Below are 12,766 nucleotides of genomic sequence, written 5' to 3'. Positions count from 1 at the left end.
GAAATCCTGCAGCGGTGGCAGTTGTTCCTGGTAGTGGTTGCAAGTTGCGTCGTCGTCCAGGGGAAGAGAAGATCTCGACGTGGAGGAAAGATGCAGGTCGTTGCACAACCAGGGCAGAAACCAGCCGCAGAGTTTTCCGGTCAAAGGTGGTACCTTTGTCTCGCTGTCGTGGTAAAACGTGGTATCCCAGTTGCCGGGGTGCTTAGCACGGGCAAGGCGGCCACGAGATACGTCGGGAAAGCGAAAAGACGGTGAAACTGGTTATCCCCACCAGTCAAAGGAAGAAGACTCTCCGGCAGGAGATTTCCTCTGTCGTTGGGAAAAGTGGTGAGACGGTCCAGCAGGGCTCCACCGGTCGTGGTGTCGTGGCAGGTCGGCTCAGCTTCTCCCTCGTCGGATTCTTAGGTCCTGTGGCGACTTCTGAAGTTCCAGTCCCCAAAGCCCTGCTTTTATGCAACAAACCCCCATTCACTCAGCCTAGCTGTCACTCAAACATGCTAAGTGGTGAGCCGGCCGGCTCACCACTTGGGCCAATCAGGACGGAGTGCAACTTGAGTTGCCTAGACAACTCAGTCCAGGGTGCCTAAATTCCCCTCCACCCCTCGTAAGTACCCCAGACATAGTGGCACCACTTTGGAGGGCTTCTGTGGAGAAGCCCGCCAAAAAGTGGAACCAAGGGCTCGACTTGGGTTGGAGTCACAGAAGAGAACACAAACGCCATTTTAGGATCAAGCTTTGGCAAAAAAATACCAACCGGAGAATTAATATTAATTAAATAAACTGGCGGTATGTTCGAGGCTACCTTAAATAATTAAATAAAGATAGTAGCCTAAAACAATGGGAAATCCCATAGTAAAATATTTGCGGTTGAATATAAAAAGTAGTATCCACTGCCACCAGCCAAAACTCGATCAGGGGGGACAGAGACGTGCCCCCTCGACTAACAGACCCTGGGGCAATCGACTTGCCCCAGCCAGTATGTCCACAATATGATGGTTTGTACTGGTTCTGTTCAGAATTTAAGACTAGTAAAGTCAATGGTGACTTTACATGCCCTCGGAGACAGTAGTCAGTCCCAGGGTATGGAGTCTATACTGGGGGGTCACTATGACACCCCTGTGTTACTGCATGGAGGGTGCTGTGTAACATCACAAAAACACATGAAACCTTATGGAGTAAAAGACCCCATAGCCCATTAAACACCTCTAGATTCAAAGAAACACACTCAAATCAGGTCCAAGAGCGAGGGTAAACGAGTCTCACTCTTGGCAGGAGAAAAAAATAAACCCCTAAAATCCAGCAAAGCTGCTGGGGGACTCACTAGGTTAGGAAATTCAGCCTACACAGAGAATTCTCCCTAACATGCCCCAATACCTATTGGCTTGCATTAGGTGTACAGCCCTTACCTTAACAGTAGCTACCTTACTGGGCCTTACTTCGGTCAAGGCTGGGTCAGGATTCCTCTCTTCCATCTAGGGCCTGGGGACTGGTAGTCTACCCAGCTCCATAGCTGGAGGACTAACTAGGATCCCAATACAGTGACTTGTTTTACAGACGACTGTTTAATAAGATCACTTGTCTTCAGACTGAACTCTGAAAAGGGTGGGATGGACTTCCTAAGCATTGTTCATAAATGCTACGGTATATTAGCCTCTCTGAAGCCTGAGAAACTACTCTTTACCCCACCCCCACTCTAGCCATTTACAGCCTATATTCATCTGAATATGTTGTTAGGTTACCCATGTTTTGCTGAACCAAGGTTATAAATCTGTTTTATAGTGATTTTACTTATCATTAGTGTGTTGAACTTGATTTGTGCTTTTGTAATAAATAGTATCATATATTTTGTACATATATGTATGGATTATGTTACTTGATAAGAGTTTGCTCTTGTTAACAGTACTTCACACTATAAAAAAAGGACAAGGCTGAACAGGACCAATTTACTGACCAACGACATTGATGCAATTGCTCTGCCCATTTTTGATAACTGCCGAATGGTCAGTTATTTCCATTCAGAAATCGTAGCAAGCATCGTGTGGGGTCAAGGGAACAATTTAGAGTCCTTGGGATTTGAGCTAGCGGTATTGCAAAATACTGCTGAAGCTAAAACTTTTCTCACCTTTAAAGAACCCGCTACAGTAATAGAAGAGGTACCGGGGATGTCTATACCCACCCCACTCCGAGACTAGAGTACTGCACTGTCATTTATTACTAATCTCCTGGGTAATGGTCAAGATTGATCTTGGCGTCAGCCTGCCCTGAAGACTCTGGAGAGCATTAGACAAGGAGCAGGACATGCATGGAACTATGGAGATCAACGTGATCTCGAGGAATGTGTGTGGGGTGTTAATATGTTGAAGTTTATGGCTATCCTCCTGCGGCAGGCTTCCTCGAATTTACATGTCCCAAGAAACAATGCTTTTGGCCCATCCCGTACTAGAAGGTTTACACACAATGTCTTGTCCTGCAGTAAGGGGAAATGGGGGGAGACCTTTAAGGGAACTTGAGGTGGCCATTGATTGCAAATGGAGGATAAAATGGGAAATGATGTGCAGTAATGAATGGCTTTTGGCGATTAAGCTGGACCTGGGGTTATGTCTACAGCCTATCTTGCTACTGAATCTCTATAGGAACCCTATAAGGGTCCCGTGTGAAAACATCAGTGAGGGCCTGGGTAATATTCTTTGTGCCTGGTACGAAATGGGCGGTGGCAAACGCATAATCTTAGGAGGTGATTTTCATTTCCTTTGTGCCAAGGGAGCCCCGTGGAACAACATTGGGGCCACTCATCACCACTAACCCTACACGAGGCATTTGCTGGAGGATTGGGATTATGGCCTCGCTGGACCATTCCCCCATCTTCACTTTTATCCCGATACACTTGACAGAGGGGACTCTAGTTCCAGGATTTTTATATTGCAAATGGTGTTAGGAACAACTGTATACTTGAAACATATTTCAACCGAACTACGTGATCATATACCGCTATTTCTCTCTGTGTCTATTCCTACCTTCCAATTGAGACCGGATTTAGTAGGGCTCTCTACCAGTGAAAAAAAGGGGCGATAATCATATGGAACATAAAGACCATCCTTAAATTTAACCATGTCTTGACAGCCTCTGATGAATTTGACTCCCTCCTCTTCCCCGAGTTATACGAGAGCAGGCTTTCAAGATTCTTATTAGAACAACATTTTGGGCTGTATTTATAAAATCAGGTGCCTCCATCCCTCGGTTCACACGAAGCTTGATAGACTCCATCATCAGCCAAAAAGCTATCAGTCTAAGCTTCTCAAAAGTAGGGAACTGGCTGCTTTAAAATAGCAGTCTTTGACTGCACCTGATTATGTGGCCGGAAAATAAAAAAAATTCTGAAAGACATAAGAACTTTGTCAAATCTTTGAAAATTGATGCATATCATAGGATTCACCAGACTATGTTGGAACATCTCTGCAAGGGGGAAGGATGGACAATTCTGGTTAATAAGACTCTTGAGGGTACTGAGAGTGAGGGGGGGGGGGGGTTATGCAATGTCCCATAGAGGCCCATGGTTGGGTTGAATACTGCACTAACAAATATATCCTACCCGTGAACTTTAGTGACACTTGAGGACTTGATCTGGTAAAACCTGTTGAAGGCCTGTGTACCTGGGATAGAGACATTTCCGAGGCCATAGGTAGGTAGACTCAAGCTGTCCCGTGCCCCGGGACCAAATGGTATTCATCCTTTTGTCCTCAAAGAGACACCCAATTTATTAGCCGAACTTCTGAAGCCTATGTTTGATCACATCTTCCAGTCCTATACCATTCCTGCCTCTTGGGCGCAATCTATCATTCTACCTATTCACAAAAAGGGAGCTGTACTAGACCCTAACAACTACAGGCCCATAGAGTTCATAGATGCAACGAGTAATGTTTTTTCCATCCTTCTCCTAAGGGACCTTAATCGAGTGGTCAAAAGCAACAATCTTTTGAGCTAGTTTCAGGGAAGAAATGGGTACCTCACTTAATGCAACCATTTCGACCCATCTTAGACACTATGTTCATCATATACATGTGGGGGATTGTCTTCTTAGCATCCCTGGACATGCCCTGTGCATTTGATGGAGTCATATGGTCTAGGCTCTGGCAGAAGCTACTCGATATGAACATTACCGTAAGCTAGTTCAAATACTTGCCTGATCTCTCTCTCACACTCTCACACTCTCACACTCTCACACTCACCTTACTCAGGAAGAGTCCCTATCGCAAGAGATGAACAAGTTACTCTCTTACCTGGTAACTTTCTTTCGATGGGATGGTCCGACAACATATCTATGACAGGTAATCACCAAATTGTCAGCGTCTGCGTCCTGCGTTGATGACGTCGATATGCTGTCCTCGAGGGCCTCCGTCGATCCAACGTCACTGGATGTTATAAGTTGGACGCACGACGCCCGTAGCCTCAGTTGTAGTTTTTTCCCCCAGAACGTGTGGCACCAATCGTCTACCAGTATAACCACAGAAAGCCTTGCAGAAATGTAAGCTGCAACCGCAAAATAAATTCTGTAGTGGGGCAGGTAGGGAGGGAGCGATATGGAATACATCGTCCGACCATCCCATCGAAAGAACGTTACCAGGTAAGAGAGTAACTTATTCTTCGAGGGGATTGGGTCCTCCGACATATTCCATATCTATGACAGACTCCCAAAGCAGTACCAACGTATGGAGGAGGGAAAAGAATTTAGAAATTTAGAATGCCCAATTAAATTGCAGAGTAAAGGACCGCCTTGCCAAAGGCCAGATCCTGCCCATGGATAGAATCTAGGGAGTAGTGTCTTACAAAAGTATGGACCGAAGCCCATGTGGCTGCTACACAGATGATACGAATAGAACACCCCTCTGCATGGCAGTAGAGGCAGCCATACCCCTAGTAGAATGGGTCCGTAAGCCTACCGGAGGGTCCTTACCCGCCAAGCGGTAACATTCAGAAATTGCAAAGGTAATCCTAGACAAAGTGTGCTTAGTAACAGCTTGTCCCAACCACCTTCCAGCAAGAGCTGATCGTCCACTCTGACCCAGGACACGCGTGAAATGTAGAAACTTAAAGCTCTCCTAGGATCCAACCTATGGAGCCTCTCCTCTTCCTTACCAGGATGCGGAGGAGGATAAAATGCCGGAAGAATGACCTTCAGGCTTAAATGAAATTCCAACACCACTTCCGGAAGAAAGGAAGGATGAACCCCAAGGACAACCCTCTCCTTATGAAACACTGTAAAGGGTGGCTTAACAGAAAGTGCCTGCAACTCACTCACTCTGCGAGCAGAAGTAACCGCAACTAAAAATACAGTTTTAAGGGTTAACAGTCTCAAAGGACAAGACTGTAAAGGCTCAAATGGAGCACCCATTAGGAATTTTAGAACGAGGTTCAAATCCCAACCGGGCACCTGGAAAGGTGATGGTGGAAACACATTAGTGAGCCCTTTCAGAAACTGAGAAATTAAAGGCATTTTGAAATAAGAACACTCCTCAGACGAGCGCTTAAATATGGACAGCACCGCCAGGTAACCTTTAATGGTACCGACTTGCAGGCCCTTGTGGGCTAACAAAAGCAAAAAAGACAGAACCACAGGAATGTCACATGAAAAAGGATCCACATTCTTAACCCTGCTCCAGTCGCAGAACTTTCTCCAACGGCAACGGTACAGGGACTTTGTTGGAGGCCTTCTGGCCGAAAGCAACACCTCTATCACGTCTTCAGGGAGGACCCAATCCTTATACCTCAACCTTTCAGAAGCCAAGCGTGTAGGTTGAGGGATCTGACCTCTTGATGGAGAACCTGACCCCCCCCTCCCGTGAGAGCAGATCGTCTCGGTAGGGAAGACGGCATGGAGGGCAGATGGACAAGTCGAGAAGGCCCGGGTACCACGCTCTCTGGGCCCATGCCGGAGCAATGAGGATCTTCCGGGATCCGAACCTCCACAGCACTTGCAGGATGACGGGGACTGGAGGAAACACATACAGCAGTGGGAAGGACCGCTCCACCACGAACACATCCCCTAAGGCTCCTCTTGGAGGAAATTCCCACGAGCAGAACCTTTCACATTCCAGTTGACACTGGAGGTGAAGAGATCCACTCTTTGTGGATCCCAAAGAGGTCCCCCAAAGGGTGAAGATCTCCAGGAGAATCTCCTGAGCCAGCTCCCACTCATGAGAGTTCGCGCTCTGCATGCTCAGAGCATCCGCCGTCTCGTTTTCGTCTCCGGCTAGAGGAACTGCAGAGATCAAAATTTCCTGCTGGATGGCCCAGAACCAGAGCTGCATTGCCTCCCTGCACAGAGGAAGTGACCCTCCCCCTCCAACCCCCCCCTTTTTTTGTTGAGGTAGTGCATGGCCACTGTGTTGTCCGTCAGAATCAGGACATTCTTTCCTCGCACAGTCGGTAGAAAAGCCTTCAGGGCAGGCATGACGGCCCTCAGCTCCAACAGATTGATATGGAGTCTGGACTCTGACGGAGACCAACGACCGCTGACTGTCAACTCATTGGCATGAGCTCCCCATCCCGTGAGGGATGCGTCCGTCACGATCATCACCTCCGGCCAGGGTAGCCAAAATGGAGCCTCCCTCATCAGATTGCCTTAGACGGCCCACCACAGAAGATCCTGCGCAACCGAAGGCGGCACCTGAACGGGGTCCGACATCCTGCCGGAGGACTGTGACCACTGCATCTTGAGAGCCCATTGCAGAGATCTCAGCCACAATCTGGCCTCTGGCACCAGAAGAATGCAGGTCGAGCAACCTCAAGAACGCGAACACTGGGAGACTCTGGGCATGTTGAAACTTGGGCACCATCTGCTGAATGTGATGAGCCCTCATCTGGAGAGGGGAAACACTGCCCCAGGGACGTGTCGAGCACTGCTCCGATGTACTGGAGCCGCTACGTTGGCGTCAAGTGGGACTTCAAGTTGAGGGAGAAGTCCAGCCTGTGAAGGCAGTGGCAGGTGACTGACAGGTACTTCTTGTGATTGGGATGAATCGGCACATGAAAGTAAGCGTCCTTGAGGTCGAGGGACACCAACCAGTCCTGAAGTTGAAAGGCCTGGAGGACTTGAGAGAGAGGAACCATCTTGAACTTGTCCTTCCTGAGGTGCTTGTTCCAACCATGCAAGTCCATGATGGTTCTCAATCCTCAGTCTTTCTTCGAAATTAAAACATAAGGGGAATACCATCCCTTGTTCCTCTCCGCTACAGGCACCAGTTCTATGGCACCTTTCTCCAGCAGGTATTTTATTTCCTGCGCAAGGAGCGGGTCCGGACGCCTCAAAGAGAGATTCCCTGGTGGATTGTCGTGAGGCCTCTGCTGGAAAGGAAGACGGTAGCCGTGGGCTATGATCTCCAGAACCCACGCCATTCTACAAGATGCTGCGCCAGCCTTCCCCCAACCGGCGAACCATGGGACACGGCCTCATGACTGAGCTGAAGCGGCTGCGGCATTGCCTGAGGGTAAAGAGGCAACTGCCCGAGTGGCCTTAGCATGTCGAGTACCTTGTTTTCCACCACTGGTATTCCTACGGTGGCCCCTTTGACTTGCAGCTCCTCTCGAGCTACCAAAGGATGAGTAATATTGAAAGGAACTTCCCCCTCCATTGCTGTCGCCTAGGACGAAAAGGCAGAGGTTGGCGAACTGCAGCGCTGAACGACTTCGCTGCAGCTTTGGAGATCTGCAACCTCTCAAGTCAGCCTTGCTGCCAAAAAGAGGTTCACGATCAAAGGGCATGTTGAGAAGCCGGGCTTGTACATAAGGAGCAAACCCCCAACTTCCGCAACTACACAAATCTGCGCATTACGGTGCTCGCCGCCATGGACCGGCTGATGCAATCTGCCATGTCCAGACCCGACTGAACGGATTCACACATGGCATCCTTTTTTGCCTTTGATGACGAATATTATCTTCAAACAAGTGGAACCGCCATGGGAGCAGCATTTGCCCCCAGTTTAGCCATCATTTTTATGGCAGAATTTGAAAAGCAACATGTCATTGACACATCCAACCCTTTCCTGGATAAAATCTTCTCGTGGTATAGATACATCGACGATGTCATCTTGATATGGAATGGGAATGAAAACAGCCTTACCTCATTTTTTAAGTGGATCAATGCACAGACCCCAGAGATTAAATTCACCATGCAAAATAGCAACACGGCCATCAATTTTCTGGACCTTACCATCCTAGTCAAGAATGGTAAACTACAATGTGATCTTTTCACGAAGGAAACTGAGAGAAATACCCTACTTCACTACAATAGCCATCACCCAAGAAACCTAAGGGATAATCTCCCATACGGTCAATTTTTGAGACTTAGGCGCAACTGTACAGAGATGGATACATTCCAAGAAAACGCTATAAAACTACAACGTAAACTACTAGAACGAGGGTACCCAAGAAAACTCAGACGGACTATAAAAAGAGCAAAATATACGCCCAGAGAAAGCCTGCTAACACCAAGATTGAACAATTTGGATCAAGAGAACACTCACATTTGTCTCCACTTTTGGCCCTGACACAACCAAAATAAAAGGGATATTGAAAAAATGTTGGCCCTTGGTACAATTAAGTCTGCCAGAAGAAAAGATACCAAGAATGGCGCTCAAAAGATCGAAGAATCTTAAAGACATCCTATCACATGCCAGACTGGAGAAGAAGTCCCAAAGATCCACGCTCTGGAACATGCGGGAAATAAGGGGGCATCACCCCTGTGGAACCTGTACAGCATGCCGTTCCACTAGAAAAATGTCTTCATTCAAAATTGGTAGAAAAGACTGGGAACTCAGACAGTTCTCCAATTGCAAAACAGCCAATGTGATTTACATCATTGAATGCCCTTGTGGTCTCTGTTACGTGGGTCAAACAACTCGCCAAATCCACAAAAGGATAGGTGAACACAGATCTCGCATCCGCTGCAAATCTGCCAATGCCCCATTGGTACAACACTTCATTGAAAATCATCATGGCCCAGATGATATCCTGTGGTGGATAGCAGGCTTAGTACCTAGCACAAGCAACGCCACTAACTCTCTCAACCACAAAGAAGCGTGGTGGATCTTTAAACTCAAAAGCATTACCAATGGCCTTAATGAGATGGACCCCACTCGCTTCTGCAGATAATTACACATCTTGGGGTCTTATCTCATAAGAACCTCTCCTCCTTGTTTTCTTTTGAATATACAATCTTAGATCACAGCCCTAACATATTGGCCCTCAGTACTACATTGTTTCCTGCACCACCCCGTTTAATATGAACTGTCTTCTTCCTGAGTCAACACATTTATACTTCATAACAGCCCAATCAAGTCACGGGGCAGCACTTTATCCCTCCACTTCATGTTCGCAAGGCAATGGATACTCCGGTGCCTTATGCGCAGGAGCTACTGATTAGCATTTCACTCGAGCAGGCTCTCTCAGAAACGCTACAGGATGCGCGCACAGACATACGCACTCGCTGGGCAGTACAGGTAACACTACCCGCAATGCGCATGCGCAATCCAGTACAGCCGTACACTGTTCGGCCTTTTTCTTGGTGCTTTCTCTCTGGTGGACGCGGCGATTAACTCACAAGCCACATACGCGATTTCGCTCGCGAACCAACAGAGAGCTTGAGACTCGAATTTCAGGTAATCAGACCCTCTATCCCTGCACCCAATTTCATATCTTATTTGCATTATCCAAAGAAACAGGCACTTATTTCTCGCTCTTTTTAACAGCCCAAGACCAAATAACGCATTGGACACAACACAGCCACCATTCCAGACGGGTCTGTAATCTTACGGAAACTAGCTGTTTTACTGCCCTCGCCCCTCATGTGAAACTTTCACACAAAAGTCTATCAGCAAGGTGACAGCCCGCCTTATTCAATGCTACCATTGTCTAGTTATGTACATCTTTAACTGGCAATTTACCCAATATTGTGTTTTTTTGCTCCTGTAGCCCTTCACAGCCTGCAGCTATCATTTAATAGACCCACTTTTTCGCGCACCACAGGTTACCTTGGTGCCACAAGCAACCGCCAAATACATGCAGCATTGCAGCCCCTAAGGTCAGTCCCCCGTTTACTCCCTTGCCGCCCTACTTGATTGTGGTGTACCAAAGTCTTGGAACAGACTCTGTATTGTGTTTTAAAATAGTTTTTAACTTTCAATTCAGACACTAATAGTGTCCTTATATCTCTACCCTAGGGAGACCTACCCCAGGCCCAGGATGAAGGCATTCAGCCGAAACGTCCTAAAGGACCAACTCTTAGATTTCTCTCCTGGTCCCAACATCTTTTTGATCCACTTCTAGACGTCGACCATGTATGAGGTCACCCTTCAGCCTGGCTATAGACAACAAAGAGTTTTCGCATCTTTTGCTTCTGCTTGGATTGTCCTGTATTGAATACACAATCACTTGTCACAAAAAGGTGGTGGTTACACAGTGCTCTTTATAGCATTATCTAGTTTTATCATTGAATTTTTTTGCAACTTACCTTGTAAATAATTGTGTAAGGGTAAGGCTAAGACTGAGAATTAACCTCCCTTCACTCCTAGCATTTGTGAAGAATTTATTTGCATTTGTGTTTGCTATCTTTACAAATACCTCTTTTTGAATACTATTGATGCATGACTTCTAAATGCATCCAGCAGCAAAATAAATTTAAAAGCTGTCTGAATTATATCTATTCTTGTCTGAATTTCTCACTGTACATCTTCACATTTAATGCGTTTTTGTACTCTCTGGGACACAATAGAACTTAACAAGGCCTACTACAATCAATAAGTAGCCCCCCCCCCCTAAATGTCACATGTCAGAACAGACCCCAATTGTTAACCAATCCTTGCCATCCTGAACAAGAGCAAGAAAGCCATCCCGTTCCTCCCCTCTGAGAATGTGTTCAGCCGCCAAAGAGACACAATTCCACAGAGTATGAATGAAATGTGCCAAGGCACACACAGAGTTGGCTGCCTGTAAATCCATACCCCCTGAAGAAAACACTTTCTTTGCTCAGCCATCAAAACATTTGTCGTCCCTATCAGGAGGGATGGTAGGGTACGAGGCCTGTTTTGCCGGGGCCGTATCCGCCTGCACCACCAAACTCTCCGGAGTGGGGTGCATAGTCAGGTAGCTGGGGTTGCTACTGGCTGGACGGTATTTTTTCGGCAAAGACTTGCTCACTGCCGGGAGACTCTCCGGAGCAGTCCAAGCCGCTGCCATCCTTCTTTGCAAGGCCATATGGAATGGTAGTACCAGATCAGTTGGGGGACCTTGGTCAAGGATATCAGTCAGGTCATCCTGCAGAAAATCCACTGGTGGCGCAGACCAACCCAAGTATTCCGTCACCCTAGACATAAGGTGCCGGTACAAGGACTCTGCGTGCGTCCCAGGCTCAGGCCTACCAAACTCAACCTCCGGAGAGGTGTCCAGACCACTGGTGTTGTGCAAAGACTGACACAGGTCTTCTAGCTGGCTATGACCAGACATGAGTTGGTCAGGAACCTCTTCAGGAACCATACCTTCATCAGACCCTTCATCCACCTCAGAGATGTAATCCAGAGGCTGGAATAAATCCCTGGATGAGGGCACAGAAAAAGGCTCGAATACAGGCCTTACTGACTTCTGCAGGGCCTTTCTCAGAGTTCCCATCGGTCTCCGGGGCACCTCCGAAAAATCCTCCCTGAAAGGCGTTGCAGAGCCTCGAGAGAGTTCGTTGACATTCTCAGCGCCGACGTCTTCATCAAAGACCTCACAGGCTCCAACGGTCTCGATGGAGCGGAGGACCGGGACCTGGACCTGGAGCGGGCACAGCTAGAGCCATCCACCTTGTCCGACCGGAACCTCAAAGGTTCCCGGTGATCGCGACGACCGCTCAGTGTGCGGACAGTGTCTCTAGCACGTTCCCTGCTGGCGTCTTTCGACTGCGCAGACGGAACGGAGCCCTGCGACTGAAAAATCACCATCATCTCCTTACGGAATGAATCCCATTGAATGCTTGGTGGGACAAGCAACCCGCCGACGGGCGGAGTCCTCGGAAGAGGACAGGGAAGGCGACCGATGACAGCGCTTCCGTGAGTGCCTCAAAGAGGAAGAAGAATGGCGGGACCCGCTCCGGGACCAAGACCCCCTGGACTTACACCAATGATGCAGAGTCTCACCCCTCGAATCGCCAGTCGAAAGCCCAGTGGATTTCGACTTACGGGGGTTGGACACCTTACCGACAGAAAGCTTCTTCTTACGCTCCCACAAGGCCTTCAAAGTTAACAGCTGGCAATCGTCACAATCGTCCGTGGTGTGGTCCTCACCGAGGCACCAGAGGCAGGCATCGTGCGGGTCCATCAGTGACATCTTGGAACCGCAGTCCCAACACTTCTTGAAACCCGGCCGCAGGGTAGAAGACGAAGACATCATGGAAATCTTCACAAACAAACTGGTCCGAAGAACCGATTTCTGAAGCAAACACGTTCGTGGAAAAAACGGAACTGAGGGTACGGGCATCGTGCATCCTACTTATAACATCTGGTGACGTCGGCTCAACAGAGGCCCTCGAGGACAGCGTATCGACGCAGGACATTTTCCGAAGCAGCACTGCTGTGGTGATTACCTCTCAGATATGGAATACGTCCGAGGACTCAATCCCCTCCAAACATTCATCATTGGGGTAAACCAGGGCTGTACATTGGCCCCCATACTCTTCAACTTGTATGTGTGCGATGTGGAGAGACTGTGGCAGGATCCCTCCATTGTGCCTGCTAAA

The sequence above is a fragment of the Ambystoma mexicanum genome, chromosome 6p, assembly GCF_040938575.1.
Source record: "Ambystoma mexicanum isolate Mex_15411 chromosome 6p, UKY_AmexF1_1, whole genome shotgun sequence".
Lineage (NCBI taxonomy): Eukaryota > Metazoa > Chordata > Amphibia > Caudata > Ambystomatidae > Ambystoma > Ambystoma mexicanum.
This window is presented reverse-complemented; position numbering follows the sequence as displayed.